The sequence below is a fragment of the Rhinopithecus bieti genome, unplaced genomic scaffold, assembly GCF_001698545.2.
Source record: "Rhinopithecus bieti isolate Rb0 unplaced genomic scaffold, ASM169854v2 scaffold_5702, whole genome shotgun sequence".
Classification (NCBI taxonomy): domain Eukaryota; kingdom Metazoa; phylum Chordata; class Mammalia; order Primates; family Cercopithecidae; genus Rhinopithecus; species Rhinopithecus bieti.
This window is the reverse complement of record NW_016805053.1, coordinates 1,589,900-1,607,670: the sequence shown is the minus strand read 5'-3', so window position 1 is coordinate 1,607,670 and position 17,771 is coordinate 1,589,900. Positions and strand designations below refer to the sequence as shown.

Sequence of the window (17,771 nt, the reverse complement as noted above, 5' to 3'; positions counted from 1 at the left end):
AAAAAAAAAAAAAAAAAAAAAGAAAAAAAGATTTACGGAAACATTGAGAAAACGGTATGGAAGTTTTCCTTATACTCCACACCCAGTTTCCTCTATTATTTCCACCATAAAGTAAGATAAAATTATATTACCTCCTTTGTTAATATGGTATATTTCCCACTGTGAATGAAAGAATACTGATAGGAAATTATCAACTAAAGTCCATAGTCTATTCAGACTTCCTTCATTTTTACCCACTGCCCTTTTCTATTCCAGGATCCCCTCCAGGGTACCACATTTTATTCTGTTGTCATGTTTCCTTAGCCTCCCCTTGGCTGTGTAAATTTCTCAGATTTTGCTTGTCTGTGATGACCTTGATGGTTTTAAAGGGTTCTGGGTCAGGTATTTTATAGGATGGCCCATGATTCGAATTTGTCTGGTGTTTTCTCACAATTAGATTGGGTTTATGGGTTTTAGGAAGGAAGACTACAGATGTAAAGTGCCCTTTTCATCATATCCTATCAAAGGTACATAATATCAGCATGACTTATGATTGTGAATATTGACCTTGATTATCTGGCTGGGGTAGCGTTTGTCAGATTTTCCTACCATTTAGTTATTCTTAGGTCCTTCTTTCCATGTGTACTCTTCAGGAAAGAGAAACAAGGTCACTATGCGCAGCCAACACCTCAAGGATTGGATATCTACATAAATTATTGGAAATTCTGCATGGCAGATTGGTCTCTTTGTCTCATTTATGTATTTATTCAGTTATTTAATTATATCTGCATGGTCTCATCAACATTTGTCTCATACTTTCAGTTATAATACAAAACTGCTTTATTTTGTTGCTCAAATTTTTTCAGCTTTGGCCATTTGAAGTGCTTTTGTTGGCTCCTGTGTCCCTTTGACATCTACCAATCAGTGTAATCAGTGTGAGTTGTGTGTGTGTGTGTGTGTGTGTGTGTATGTGTGTGTGTGTTTATTTGTTTTGTTTTAGCACTTCCTTGCTTTCTGGCAGTATAAGATGCTCCAGGTTCATATAGCTAAATATATATTTCTTGCTTTAACCCTAGAATCATCCATCTCTCCAAGGAAACCAAGCTGCTTTAATTGGCGAATGGTATTACAAACCAAGGTCTGGCACTGGCTGTGCTCATGTTACTGAGGTCATCAGCTTTGTAGTTGGCAAAGCATTTTAGAATTGCCAAAGTGTGGATGCCACCCATTATTATACTGCAACCTGATCACAGTTCTCAGGAGTATTGTGACCCTACTGTACCACTCAGGAAATTAGGTTCTGGGAGGTAAACACCAAGTCCAAGGTATCAAATCTAGTTTATGTTAAAATGAATTAAATGTTTATAAGATGTTTCTCAAGTTTCACTGTACTAGATCCTAGCTTATAATAGTAAGTGAGCATATCGGGAACCTTCCATTCTTAATCTTACAATCTAATTTCCAAGATAGAATTTAAAATATAAGAACATATGTAAATATTCTAAAATGATTGCTCCTTTAAAGGAAAAGTACCCAGCACTGGAAGAGTGAATGACAGGAGCACTGACTCACAACAGAGAGGGGTAGAGGGGCTTCATGAAAACTGTGAATGTGAAATTTAAGTTGAGATCTTGAAATAGTGAAAGCTGGGTAATGAACAGGGGCTATTTTCAGAGACAGACAAGTGTGTAAGTAACAAATGCGAAATACATTGAATTGGAAAGAAGCTTGGCATGTTCAAGAAACTAAAATAAGATCATGAAGGTAGAATGTAAAGGGGTGGATTGTTATGCAGGGATAGTGAGGTTTAGGCACAGCCAGATGAAGCAATCCTTGTAGGATAACCAAGGTAAGAATTTTTTATTTTATATTATTAGCTATGGAATGACACTAAAGTTTTAAAGCAGTGAAATGAAATGATAAAATATAGGCTCTAAACACATTATTTTAACTTATGTGTGGTGAATGAATAGGAAAAGGAGCAAGACTGAATTGAAGAAGACTGATTAGAAAATATTTNTTCTGTTGTCATGTTTCCTTAGCCTCCCCTTGGCTGTGTAAATTTCTCAGATTTTGCTTGTCTGTGATGACCTTGATGGTTTTAAAGGGTTCTGGGTCAGGTATTTTATAGGATGGCCCATGATTCGAATTTGTCTGGTGTTTTTCTCACAATTAGATTGGGTTTATGGGTTTTAGGAAGGAAGACTACAGATGTAAAGTGCCCTTTTCATCATATCCTATCAAAGGTACATAATATCAGCATGACTTATGATTGTGAATATTGACCTTGATTATCTGGCTGGGGTAGCGTTTGTCAGATTTTCCTACCATTTAGTTATTCTTAGGTCCTTCTTTCCATGTGTACTCTTCAGGAAAGAGAAACAAGGTCACTATGCGCAGCCAACACCTCAAGGATTGGATATCTACATAAATTATTGGAAATTCTGCATGGCAGATTGGTCTCTTTGTCTCATTTATGTATTTATTCAGTTATTTAATTATATCTGCATGGTCTCATCAACATTTGTCTCATACTTTCAGTTATAATACAAAACTGCTTTATTTTGTTGCTCAAATTTTTTCAGCTTTGGCCATTTGAAGTGCTTTTGTTGGCTCCTGTGTCCCTTTGACATCTACCAATCAGTGTAATCAGTGTGAGTTGTGTGTGTGTGTGTGTGTGTGTGTGTATGTGTGTGTGTGTTTATTTGTTTTGTTTTTAGCACTTCCTTGCTTTCTGGCAGTATAAGATGCTCCAGGTTCATATAGCTAAATATATATTTCTTGCTTTAACCCTAGAATCATCCATCTCTCCAAGGAAACCAAGCTGCTTTAATTGGCGAATGGTATTACAAACCAAGGTCTGGCACTGGCTGTGCTCATGTTACTGAGGTCATCAGCTTTGTAGTTGGCAAAGCATTTTAGAATTGCCAAAGTGTGGATGCCACCCATTATTATACTGCAACCTGATCACAGTTCTCAGGAGTATTGTGACCCTACTGTACCACTCAGGAAATTAGGTTCTGGGAGGTAAACACCAAGTCCAAGGTATCAAATCTAGTTTATGTTAAAATGAATTAAATGTTTATAAGATGTTTCTCAAGTTTCACTGTACTAGATCCTAGCTTATAATAGTAAGTGAGCATATCGGGAACCTTCCATTCTTAATCTTACAATCTAATTTCCAAGATAGAATTTAAAATATAAGAACATATGTAAATATTCTAAAAATGATTGCTCCTTTAAAGGAAAAGTACCCAGCACTGGAAGAGTGAATGACAGGAGCACTGACTCACAACAGAGAGGGGTAGAGGGGGCTTCATGAAAAACTGTGAATGTGAAATTTAAGTTGAGATCTTGAAATAGTGAAAGCTGGGTAATGAACAGGGGCTATTTTTCAGAGACAGACAAGTGTGTAAGTAACAAATGCGAAATACATTGAATTGGAAAGAAGCTTGGCATGTTCAAGAAACTAAAATAAGATCATGAAGGTAGAATGTAAAGGGGTGGATTGTTATGCAGGGATAGTGAGGTTTAGGCACAGCCAGATGAAGCAATCCTTGTAGGATAACCAAGGTAAGAATTTTTTATTTTATATTATTAGCTATGGAATGACACTAAAGTTTTAAAGCAGTGAAATGAAATGATAAAATATAGGCTCTAAACACATTATTTTAACTTATGTGTGGTGAATGAATAGGAAAAGGAGCAAGACTGAATTGAAGAAGACTGATTAGAAAAATATTTGGGCATTTGAGTAAGATGATGGTGGCTGAGTCTGATGTGTTTGAATGAAAAGAAATGGAAGGATTGGAGAAGAGCTATTTGGGCATTTGAGTAAGATGATGGTGGCTGAGTCTGATGTGTGAGAATGAAAAGAAATGGAAGGATTGGAGAAGAGCTATTTATAAGGTAGCATAAAAGGTGGGAGAGTGAGCTTGAAAGAAAAACTAGTGAGATTGTTGAGCATGACTGACAGCTCAGTTAGAGATGACCTGAATATATGTCATAAACAATACAGCCAAGCTCCCCCATTGTGTGATTATCTACAACTTTTTGGTTGTCAATGTGGAGAAGGTTGATAGGAAGGTTCATCTTGTGGGTTTGAAGTAGGAAGAGAGCAACTAACATTGGAATCATGGGAACCAAGCAGGAGTGAAAGGAAAGTTATGTTCCCAGGGAACTAAGTGTTGAGGGAAAGTGAGAGTTTTGTGAGGTCAAAGAATATGGGAGGTATTTGAACTAACCAGATAGTAAGAAAGGGTGTTTGATAAACAAATGGAGCATGTTGACATGGAATATTACAGCTGATACAGTTGTTGGTGTTGGAAAATTCCAGGGTGTGATGATAAAATGTGTGGCTTTGATGAAGTGAAGAAGGTGGCTGGAGATGAGGAGGTGAAGGGAATGAGAGATCAGGGTGTTGGATGAAGTGGTTCTGTGGATGCTGAAGTCTGTTATGCTAATGACTGTAGTTGCAGTAGAGAAGGAGGCTTTGGGCGATGTTCTAGTCTTTAGTGACTGAGGAGGAACATCCACGGCGTAGTGGCTAAAAGAAGTCAGAAGCAAGAAAGTAATACAGCCAGGTGTGAAACTCAACAGAGCAAGCTGGAGCCAGAGGCATTATTCTGTACCCACTATTTTAAGATCATTGTTAGTTTTTGGTACTTATTATACTCTCCATTCCAGAAACCTTGAATAGAAAAACTGAGGGCTCATAGATAAATCTTAAGGAAAATTTAAACTCCTTCAGCCTAGGCAGTTAGTTATTCTATACCACCACACTTTGGAAATAGAAAAAAAAAGTGAATCCAAATCCTCCTTTTATTAATATCATTAGGAGCAATACTGTACCAGATATGGCACACAAGTTTTCAGAATCTCGGTGTCCTCATTTGTAATATAGTGCTAAAAATACTCATCACACAGAGGTTTTTATGAGAATCACATAGAAGTAGGCACAGAAAGTACCTAGCATAGAACTGAACCTTTCCAATGCCTCTGTTTTCCCATGTGTAAATGGGGTTAATAACAGCATCCATATCATAGAAAATTTGTGAAGACTAACTGAGCCAATGTAGGTAAAGGTCTCAGATCAGCATTTGGCACAAGGTGAAATTTATATCAGCACTGGCTATTTTTATCACTAAGGCAAACACAAGGGAAGAAAAACTTTGTACCCGATTGAGCAATGTTTGTGCTGAAAACGTTTGTCTTCATTCATGGATTTAAATAATTTTTCAGCAAGAACTCGGTGATCCCGTCTTCAAGGAAATTAATTAAATGGATAGAGAAAAGGGGTCTTGAGAATCTGAATCTCTGTGCTTGGCCCCTGAGCTGGCTGGGAGCCCACAGGAGGCCACAGCCTCTGAGTCTTGCTTCTCTGTCCACAGCACCATGCAGGGCAGGGTGGGTGGGGGCGATACCTTCCCCCACAAGCCCCTGATGGGCAGTGTGGTGGGGAGAGGCAATGCACCCCACCCCACACCATTGCTCAGGGGCCTTCTTCTGGAGCCGGTCCTCCTTACCTCTGCTGGAGAGATGTCAGGCTATGAAGCCCCCCACAGGGAGACTGTACTGCCAGAAAGCACCCAGGCCTGCAATGATTGGAGTTAATTGGCCTTTATTTAGTGTCAGGGCTGCTCTGATCTGCCTCATTAACCCTGGTGACCATGTGGTGCTTTTTAATGAAGATCACTACCTTGCCCAATTCTCGATTTAAACAAAGGCACCTTTGAAAACCTCTAAATCCCACACTGATCAATTTCTACTTAGAAAAAAATCAAAGTGTTCTGTGCTGGGTGGTCAGGAGCGGCACCAGGATCTACCACCTTCATGCTTCTCAGGCCAAGCAGGTGACAAGACTGTAGTCAGGATCAGGAAGCAGCTCAAGACTCAAGGCAGAAGAGTGCAGCACTGAAGCCAGGCAGTCTGTGAGGGAATCCCAATTGTCTTCACTCCCATGTGGAGTCAGAGCTGCATGAAAAGCCTCCTCTGTAGCTGCAGGGCCACTGCAGATGAGGAGCTTCCTGTCGTTCTGCAGGACAATGGTTTTGGAGGATAAGATCCTTCTTAGGAAGCAAGATTCATGCTCTTTTAATACCAAGGGAGTCAGAGGGAAGATGGTGAGGAGAAGCTTGGGGTCATCCCTCTAATGAGATAAACAGGAAGAGAAGGAACAGCTCCCAATGCCTGTAGGCCCAGTGGGTTGTTAGAGGTGAGAACTAAGGAAGCTTTAAGTGCCAGGATAGGATAGAGTGAAGAATACTTTCACTATTCATAGCCATGACATTCTTCTCCAGGTTTTTGTAGCAATGTAGGTCCAATGTCATCAGATTTTCAGGTATTTCAAGAGAACCCAGGAATTTAGATTTGTGTAAAGTCTCAATTTTTATGTATTATGTCAAATGCAGCCTGGCATCTGTCTGATTGAGGCCTCTGAGCTGCAGCAGCAGACTCATGCCTTAGTTTCACCTCTTTTAATACAGCATCCGGTAAGTATAGATTAGGGCCAGACACCAGGCAAAGAGCTAGGTAGTTGTGATCTGCCTTCAAGTGTCTTGTGACGTAGATGGGGAGTTTGGACAATTAAATGATCACTGCTATGCGATGTATGCAAGGACAGGAATTAGCAGAGTCTTATAAAATGGTATAAAATTCAGTCCTAGACAGTCAGGGGTCAAGACCAATGTGGTCTTGATAGCTCAGCAGAAGTTATTCTTTTTCGGTTTTGTTTTGTTTTGTTTTGTTTTGTTTTGTTGTTGTTGTTTTTTGAGACGGAGTTTCACTCTTGTTGCCCAGGCTGGAGTGCAATGACTTGATTGTGGCTCACTGCAATCTCCACCTCCTGGGTGTTCAAGCAATTCTCCTGCCTCAGCCTCCCGAGTAGCTGGAATTACAGGTGTTTGCCACCATACCCAGATAATTTTTTGTATTTTTAGTAGACATGGGGTTTTACTACATTGGCTAGGTTGGTCTTGAACTCCTGACCTCAGGTGATCCACCTGCCTCAGCCTCCCAAAGTGTATACTTCTTATTTCTACTGTCTTCATGCTTAAATACATCCCAAGAAAAGTCAAGCACAAAAATAAAAGTTAAACAAAGAAAATTTTTTAAAACTTTCCATATTGATATATTGATCCACAAATTTTGTGGCGTATTTTCTTTGTTCTGTCGCTAGTGAATACTTGTTTCAACTCCTGAAATTTTATTTCCTGGGTTGTCTTTGTAAACTACTCACGGGTCAAATGTTATGAGATAATTCCACCTCATGAAGAGGAGTTTAGCTTCATTCACTGTGTGGCTCTGGGGAATATTAGGCCGGGACCTCTGGAGAGGAAGCATTTCTTATTCTGACAGGTCACCTGAGACCATTTCTGCCATCGCTATGGAGTTTATATTCACACTGAGCTTAGAGGGCCTTGTTCATTCCGGCAGCAAATGTTTTTGGGTGCAAAATGCCTTGCTGATAAGGTTACCACACTGACAAAAATGAATCAAGTGAAGGATAAATTGATTTGAATCTTAACCTAAGTCAAATGCAATAGAAAAAGTTACTTTTGAAAAGATGAAAGAATGTATTGCAAAAGCCAGTAGGGTTCTGACAATGCTGCTCCATGTGCTTAGTAAACACAAGCATGCCTCTCAATTTCAGACTCAATCTATGTTTCCCACACCACTCAGAAGCAAGTGTGGGATGTGTGTTTTTCCTCCAGAAAATGCTTATTTACAACTTTTTCCCACTTCTGCCAGACAAGTGGGTCAGGATGTGGTTATTCATTATTTATTTTACTTTCTCACTCAACAAATGTTTACTATTTATTTTCATTCAACAAATATCCAATAGTATTTGCTACTATGAGCCAAGAGTTGAATTTTTCAGTGTATAAACAACATCTAAATCCTAAAAGATGGTGGGGGCGGGAAAAGAATCTCCATAAGTACCCTCTTTTCCTGGGGACCAACCGGGGTAGCGGCCAGTGCAAATGAGTCTGCTTAGCAAGCACAGCAAAAAGGGAAATGAATATCCAGCTCTATTCTCATATGGAAATCAACATGAATTCAATAGCCCTTCATTGAACATCTGTCTACTGGATGTAATATCCTGTGCAGGGAGCTGGAAGGCCATATAAACGCCTTCCCCAAGGAGTTTATAATCTAGGAGAAAAGATAACATGTACATGAATAAAATACCAAATACAGAGATATGGGACCAAAAAGAAACCTAAAATAAAGACCTTTACTTAATAGTTTCAGAGAGGACAGACTTATGCTTGAGCATAGAGGATTACAAAAGGCATCAAGGGTCTGGTAGCCTTTGCTCTGGGTCTTGTGAATGGCAGGCAGGATTTTAATGGAGGTGGAAGGAAAGCACAATTCTAGAAAGTAAGGAAAACACAGTGGGGAAGGGAGACATCAGTACTAATATTATACTGAGACTTGCAGACAAGCCAGGAAATACAAACCAGGACTATTGAGGGCCTGATTAAAATTGTTAAGCAATATAGAATGCAAATATGAATGTGAAACAGCTTAGTAACATAAACTAAGCTTTGTTTTAGAATAATTTGACTGCTGTGTACAGAATGTACTGGAAGCAAGTGATCTAACAGCAGGGAGACCACTTAAAATGATGATTATCATAACTAATATTAAAACAAAGACAGTAATGGCAGCACTTATATTGCACTTACCGAGGGCCAGGAATTATTTTAAGCATTTTTGCATGTAGTAACATATTGACCCCTCCCATTCATCCAAAGAATAGATACTATTATTATCCCCACTTTACCAATAAGAAAGCTAAAACCAACTTCACATGCAGATGGTCACCCAGCATGGAAGGGCAGAGAGAGTTCATGGACCAGGAAGGCAGGCAGGCACTTGCTTCACCTCTCCACTCTGCTCTCTCATGGAGGAGCCAGTTCAACATCTTGGTGAGAAATGATGACAGTCTAAAACTGAGGAGTCACAGGGGGGATGGAGGGGGCAGAATTTACACATAGGGACTGGGAACAGAGGGAGTAGACAGAGGAGACCAAGCAGCCCTCACAAAGGTAGTAAAGTGATATGCCACAGTGTAGAGGATTTCAAAAACAAAGAAATTATTCCAGAGAGTTAAACAGTACTGAAAAGTCAAAGCAGATTAGAATTTTGAAAGGGCTAGTGAATGGCCTAAAAGGAATTCCCTGGTGCCTGTTAGGTCAGTAGTTTTAGAGCAGGGGTATAGGAATACATTGCAAGCGGTGAAGAGTGGATGAGTAATAAGAAAGATGGGCCATTGGACAGAGATGATTCTGTTCAGATTTTCATGGTAAAGAAATAGTAAAATCAGAAATAAGAGTATGTGAAATTCTGATGGAGTTAAGTAAATGATACCTTTGCTATTACTACTATTACTATTATTATTATTGTTACTGCTGGTTATCAAGGTAAATCTTCTTTGCAGAGAAGGTAGGTAGAATGAAAATCAACAGTAAATAGAAGGGAAGAGAAAACACATTTTGATTATTTGAACAAGTATATGAATATATCTGAATGGACAGTCTCAATGCTCATTATAAATTACTAGAAATATCCAAGTGGTAAGTACCCTAGAGGGCTGCATTCAGATTCTGGTCTGAATTTTCGAGGATTCACCCTAAGGTTTGGTTTAAGCATAATAAATTCTCATTTTAGAATGAGACAAATCCCTGTATTCTAATGTTTTTCTGGGGGAATAAGTATCAAGTATTAGATTTTGGTAGCTTGTGGATCATGAAGCAACTTGGACCCTGTAATGGACTGAAGGTTTGTGTCTCTCCAAACCCATATGCTGAAATTCCAACCCCCAAAAGGATCACATAAGAAAGTGGGGCTTATGGGAGGTAATTATGTCATCAGTAATAGCTCACATAAGCAGAATTAGTGCCCTTATAAAAGGAACCCCCAAGAGCTCTTATTCTCTTTCTAAGAGGGGACATGCGAGAAGATGGCCATCTGCAGCCCAGAAGAGAGCCCGCACAGGAACCCAAACATGCTGGATCCCTGGTCTCAAATTTCCCAGCCCCTAGAACTGTGAAAAATAAATTTATTTGTTATGAGCTACCCATTCTATGGCACTTTGTTATAAGCCCAAATTAACTAAGATATATCCTAACATCTGTATGGACAGCCCTTCATAAGGTGCATCCTACATGACACATGCTGAAATAGGTTCACTGGATTGGGCAGCCATGTTAGACCAGCTTTGCTCAGGAGAACAATGCCATAAGCAATGTTTCCCCTCACTTCCAAGGGCAACATCAAATTTTCAGCCTCCTTTTAATTTCTGCAGGTGGCACTGCAGCTGAAGGGCCAACAGCATTACAATCATTTCTGACATTTCCTGCTCCTTTATAGCTTACAGCAGGTTTTCTCGTCTGCAATTTTAGCGTACCTTATAACAGTTCTCTTATGTAGCCAAGGCAGAGGGTGTGATCCTGTATTAGAGAAGTGAAAAACCAGGCTGAGAGATGTATCTCCTTGCTCAAGGCTATTCACATAGCAGGTGGGCCAGCATTTACACTCAGACCCAGTGACTCTGAACGCTTTACTCCCTGAAAAAAAAAAAAAAAAAAAAAAAAAACTCCTTCTAAATACCAGTTCCTTCTCTTTTTAGTAAAACCAAAACCAAAACATGCCATCTTGTGATTCAGACTAAGATAATTTCCCTTTCTTTTTTTGTCTGCTGTAAATGTGTTTGACCTCTTAGACATATTTAACCCCTCTTTTGGTCAGACTTCAATTATTGAGATTTATATTCAGTTGTTTATGCCAAAGCATTAGCATATCCCAGATTTCACTAGTAACCAGGAAAGCAGTAATTATACCGTTTGCCAAAAGAGTAGGTGCCCTCATTATTTATGTCCGGCAAAAAAGTTTGTTTAGATTGTTTTCATCCTTCGTGTTTTCTCTTTAGTAAATAGTTATCCAGCTAAATTATTCATCACATCATCAGAGTGCTTCCTGGAGAAAATTCAAAAACATGTTATAACACCCTCAAGAAATGCACATCCAAGTCTGAATGATTACTAAAGCACAAAAATGGGGCATATCAGGCATTTTGCAGTATGTGAAAGCAAAATAGGCCAGTCTGGGGATGATCTCATATCACTGTCTTCAGAAAAGGAAGATGGTCACTGCCTCAAGTCTTTTCTTTTTAAAATAAACCAATTAACACAGAAACTGCCTTTTACATACAAGTGTAGACTCCACAGAGTAAGCAGTTATATGTGAAAACTGCCAGGACAAAGGGGGACTAACCTCAAACATTTATTATCACAAGATCTTATCCTCTAGTTCTCATTCATATGTCGCACTTTCCTGAGGAATAAACACCTGAGTGTTTCACAATATATGTTGAGTCAAAAAAAAAAAAAAAAAAAAAAAAAGCAGAAGACTGGGAAAAAATCAGGCTAATGCTACAATCACTGGCATTTGCACAGATTTTTCAAAGTGTGAAGTAGGATAAATGTATTCTAACGTACCCGAGAGCAGGGCAAATTACAGAATGCTGAAATAAATAGCTGATCAAAGGAGAATTTTATTAATGATTTCCAATATTTTTCAGATTTTCCTTATTCTTTATCTTCTCAAAAATGAGAATTCCTGTGTGGTTAAATTCATGTCCTAGTCCTTAAGTTAGAAAGCATCGCACAAATAACAGTTGCTATTAATTGAATGTTTTTATTATATCAGGTACTTTACTTATATTATTAGCAATTTTTTAAAAATATTGAGAGCTAAGTGCCATGTTTCTCTTTTTATAGTTGTAGAAGGTGAATCTCAGAGAGACAGAATAATCTAGTCCAGATGACACTGGCCCTAAGAATAAATCCAAGATTTAAATCCATGTGTGTGGAGTTTTCTCTGTGTCTGCTCTTTTCACCAACATATATAAGTCTTTTACATCAGGGGTCCCTAACCCTTGGGCCATGGACCTGTATTGGTCTTTGGCCTGTTAGGAATCAGGCTGCACAGCAGGAGGTGAGCTGCAGGTGAGTGAGCAAAGCTTCATCTGTATTTACAGCCACTCCCCATTTCTTGCATTACCACCTGAGATCCGTCTCCTGTCAGATGCGCCACAGCACTGGATTCTCACAGGAGTGTGAACCCTATTGTGAACTACACACGCGAGGGATACAAGTTCGGCTCACCCTATGGGAATCTAATGCCTCATAATCTGTCACTGCCTCCCATCCCCCACATGGAACCCTCTAGTTGCAGGAGCACAAAGCGCAGGGCTCCCACTGATTCTACATTATGTTGTTATATAATTATTTCATTATATATTACAATGTAATGATAATATAAATAAAGTGCACAGTAAATGTAATACACTGGCTAGGTGCGTTGGCTCACACCTGTAATACTAGCACTTTGGGAGGCCAAGGAGGGCAGATTGACTGAGCTCAGGAGTTCGAAACCAGTCTGGGCAACAAGGTGAAACCCTGCCTCTACGAAAACACAAAAAATTAGCCGGGTGTGGTGGTGGGCGCCCGTAGTCCCAGCTACTCGGGAGGCAGAAGCAGGAGAATTGCTTGAACCCAGAAAGCGGAAGTTACAGTGAACAGAGATCAAGCCACTGCACTCCAGCCTGGGTGACAGAGTGAGACTGTCTCCAATCAATCCATCAATAAATAAATGTAATGCAGTTGAGTCATCCCAAAACTATCCCCCACTCTCATTACCCCCTGGCCCGTGAAAATATTGTTACCCACAAAAATGATCCCTGGTGCCAAAATGGTTGTGGACTGCTGCTTTACATCATTATACATACTAATAGAACCCTTCTAAAGCAAAATACTTTTGAGAATTCAAAGTAGAGAAGAAAATACAAACAAAATAATTTAGATTGAGAAGACCACCTATTCCATCATCCTTATTTTCTGACTAGGCAATGGCACTCCAAAAGATGAAGTCAACTACCCAAAATAGTTCCAGAGCCTGGGTCTCCAGACTTCTAATTCAATGCTCATTTGGCTCACTCCTCCATCCTTCTAAATTCTAGATTTCTCTTACAATCTACAGAGTTGATGCTATGGTTTTCGTAAGTGCACTGAAGAACTTAACAGGCAGATTAAGGTAATAATCTTTTCAAAGAGCTCTGAAATTATCTGAGCTTCAGATAAAACAGCCATAATTAGGTTCCCTGCCAGGTGAACAACATGAATGCTATTGTCACTGTCCAAGCCATGGGAAAGAGTTACAGGACAAAGGAAAAACATCACAATGGTGTCTTTCTAGGCTTTTAGGTAAAATGCCTGTTGATGATGGAAAGCACACAGGATTCCAAATTTCCTTCCCAGAGCTCATTAAGCAACTATCTGCACACCTTCTTTTTTTGACTGTTAATCTCCTTGAACCGATTCAGAAAAATACATTATCATAATTAACATTCAAACAGTTAGTCTAACAAAAATTTCCAGGCAGATCTTTACCTCAAGTGGAAATTTCTCCTATTAAATGCTATCCTTGAAAATATCACTAAATCCTGCATAGCAATTTCTCTCCTTTTCTATATGATGATATAGCTATTGTACCCAAAAGAAAAGAAATATAAATTTTACTTACCATCAGAGCTCAGTTAGCAGTTTCCTCAAAATTAAAAATTTGTGTAGTAGCTGGAAGTCAAGATCTCTGTTTCTTTAAAAAATTAACTATGGGAAAGTTGGAGTAACTTATTTACTTAACCTTTATATAACCATGACAATTCAGACTGAAAGACAGTTATTTTCCTTCAGAATATGAATACATTGCTGCAATTTCTTCTAATTTATAGGAACACTGTTGAAAAGTGTAAAGTCATTCTGAGTACTAATCATTAAGATTTCACTTTATCTTTATTTCTGAAAACCTTAACATTTTTGTCTTTAACCCTAGCATTATGAATTTTCATAAATATGTGCCTTCAGCTTGTCTTTTTTAAATTTTAAATTGTGTTGGGGCACTCATATTGTAAATTTAAGTTACATTTTATTTTATCATTTCTTTGATTATGTCTTCTCCATTTTCTGTTTACTTTCTGCTATTAGAGATATTTCTAGTTATCAGTAATGAACATGTTTCCAATACGTTTGCATTTACTAGAAGCCTGTTTGATTCTTTGCATATTTTGATTTTGCATATTTACTAGAAGGCTGTTATATTTTCACATATCCAGTATTTTACTTCTGGTTTGATTTCTTGTTCTGACAACATATGACTTTAACTTTGGAGTGGGTCTCTTTTACATGCAGTAAAAGTTGTTTGAAGGAAATGTGTGAAGCTCAGCAAAGCCCCTTCAACACAGTGCACAAGAAAATTTTGTGGGAGGAAATAAGTACACAATGCTTTCTGCTGGAGCGTTTTGCTTTGTTTGGTTTTCTTAAGGATCAAGTAGGTTCTTGCTTTTCTTAAGGATCAAGTAGGTTCAACCTCAGGCTTAAGCAGGATCTCTAAAGGGAAGTCCTTAACATTTGCTGTTCAAAAGGGTCGGTCGGACTGTAGGTAGAAACTCAGGCAAGGAGTATCAGTGAGAAACAGGCAGTGCATTTGCCAGTAGAATTCCCTTTCCAGCAAATCAAAATTTGTAAATAAGGCAGAAGTGGCCAGGTGGGTGGTGAATGGGTTCCCTGGCTGTGATGTACAGAAACACAACATTTGGGAAACACACGTACTTCACTTTCTCTTTCTTACTCTCTCTCACACTCCCACCCTCTCTCTCCACCTAATCTCCTCCAAAAGAATTCCAAAGTCTTCTACAATACAAGTAATTAGTTCTTTCCCCAGTTTTGAATATGCAAACCTCTCCAGGTCTCAGCTAAACAATAACTTCAGCTTCTGCACTCCTTAGAAAGAATGTGGTACCTATAAATGACTTTTTTCTTATTATTTTATAAATAAATCATTTTAAATTGACTACATTTCACTTAGCACATAGTGGTTACTCAAAGGGAAAATACAAGCCCAATAGAGGGGCAAATATCATTGTCTGTTCTATTTACAGAAATGTTCTTTGTCCCTAATACATTTTCTGGGCCTTGATGGGTACTCAATAAAAATATTCCTGAAACTGCAGGTTTCTAACTTTTCTGGAGACATAATTTAGACACCATCTTTTGCAAAGGATATTCACCTTAAATAATTTAGAATTTTATGACAAGAAAATTCCAGACGTAGAAAACAAACAAAACGGGGGACATCCACAATTGAAGTTGGATTGCATTTCTGAGTGTCTTCTTAAAATATCACTTGTATTGCACATGTTCTAGTTTTTCGCATTCCACTGTTAGGAAAGGCTTACAACAAATTATTTTAAAAGAATATCATTCACTGTATAAATGTTGTACAGTTTTTCCCAGATAAAATATTTTCCTTATTGAAAAAAAGAGCTTATTGTTTCTTTGAAGAAACATGTTAATATAAACGGTATCAGCCAGGTATGTGCTGTGAATTTACATCAAATAATCTTCAATTTGGTGGGTTTCTAACTGTCTCAGAGTCATATGGTGAGAAAGATCCTTCCAGTCCACTCCGGGAAATGCTACTGAGCGGCTGTCTGTTGCTTTACACAGATGGTAATTGACAAATATGTATATTAGGAAGACTTTGCAATGTACTTCCAAAAGAAATCATTGTTTAATGCCAAAATATTCCATTCTTGTATTCTAAATAACTGGGGGCATTTAACCTCCATTACTTAATATAATTAGTTTGACACTGATATAATTAGTAACCACCACAAAAGAACAAAGATTACAAGATCACTGTAAATAAATGCCAATTATTTTACTTCTCTAAAGAAATAAGGACTTACCTCTTTTGCCATTAGTCATAGGCAAACAATTTAAAATGTATTATGTGCTAAACTAGCTATTAATAAAATAAACAATGTGTCTTCCTTATGGTTAATGCTTAGCTTAGTTGTCCTTAATGTAAGAATCTGGGAATGGTGATGGAGGACAGAAGGAAAACTCAAAAAAAATTAATAGCTGAGGGCACAGTTAAGCTAGGCACAAAAGATACCCCTTGCATACTGTCAGATACAGACATTTTACTGATAAGGACACAAGTTTAGAATTATAATTCAGCTAGATTCTCAAAGTAGGAAATGTCAGAGCTGAAATTTGATCTTCTGTGTGGCAAACTCTCCTATACACTACTGCTCCCCTCTCAGTTATGACAAAGAAATTATCTTTCAGTGTTATTTTTATACATTTTATCATTTAGATGCCATCTATAATTCAAACGCAGTGTTGTCTTTTGGCAATTTTTTGTCCTCACCCCTTAAAGTATATCACTTCTCTAATATTCATAGAAAAGTATAAATTATTCTAGCTCAGAGAATCAGCAGGTGTCTTATTTTCTCCCAAAAACTCAAGGAATTTCATCTCCAAAATGTGTGCACCCTTTAAAAGAACGTTTCCTCTTGCAGTTTGTCTCTACAGCATTTGCTTAAGAAAGTTACAAACTTATAAGAATAAAACATTGTAACAGGGTTTTTTTAAAAAAAATCTGAGAGGCTTCTACTTGCCTATGTCATAATGTTGTCAAACATAAAATGACCTCCACAAAATTGGAGCATTGAGCAAATGAGGGAGAAGAAAACTGAACCAATAAGAATATTATTAATAAAAACTGACAGAAGTCTTCTCTAAACACACTTGTATCAACATTCATAAAGAAAGATCTAATGTCATTCCATTTGACTGAAATCCAAATCTATTGAACTTTCAGACAAAGTAAATGGCCTATTTATTCTGGAATGAACTACATAATCAACTAAGCATTTCACTTGAGGCCGTCTTCTTCCACTAGATTGTCCCCTGAAATAGCATCAGACATTTCTCTGTGGACACTTGAGTGACTGATTGAAAAGTCTTTTTCCCCTAATGGAATTAGGAACCATTTCGGAATCTTCATCTTCCCTTCAGTTGTACCTCATATTTCAAAATTCCATTCTTCAAAATTCTTAAGCAATCATCATTTAGTGGAACATAATTCTATTAAAATCATATAATGCTACAATAAAACATGCATCTTTATGTATCTGAAATCTACACCTTCATGTTCGTATTTGGAAAAGAAAGAAAAGTCTGTTAATGATTATTTTTTGTTCCAAATGCATATAATTAACCAATTCTAATAAATTATCTTTAATAGAGAATTTCTCCTTAATTTCAGTTTTCCATTTAAACTGATAAAGTCATATAATATTATATTGATAGTGGTATATTAATTGCTGGAGGGGAAAAGTGTTATTTTTCCTTTAACTATTCAATGTAAAATCCTATGTCATGTCAGTTCCAGTGAGAACTCTAGGCTAAAGTAGAAAGAACAAAAGGAAATGTGCCTTTACGGACTCACACAAATAGGAAAAATTTTCTCTGATCAGATTCAAAACAGACATAAAATATGACTTGCACTCATTTAAAAAATGCCAATATTCTCCATTATGAGAAAGGCATTATAATATTAAGTGTCATTTTCTTTCCCTAGAAGTTAAAAGAAGTTTCTTTTGTGAATACAATACAAAATATTTAAACTATTTCACTGTTTAATAGATCGTATTATAAATACTGGCTCACACTACATATCAAAATAAAACTGGAACTAAGCTTATAGCAGATACAGAAGTGGAATAAAAAATCTAAATCTAAGATGTAAACCAACAGATATAAGAAAAAACCATGAGAAAATATCTTTATGACTTGAAGGAAGTAAAGAAATTTTAAAGCAAAGGCAACAAAAAACAAGCAAAAAAAAAAAAAAAAAAAAAAAAAAAAAAAAAAAAA

At 37.6% G+C, this 17,771-nt stretch overlaps 1 protein-coding gene across 1 annotated transcript in view; it reads right to left on the bottom strand.

Annotated features, from left to right (window-relative positions):
* Positions 1-17,771, bottom strand: part of LOC108528929 (pro-neuregulin-3, membrane-bound isoform-like) — a 594,634-nt gene that overhangs the window by 203,371 nt on the left and 373,492 nt on the right. The window lies entirely within an intron of this gene.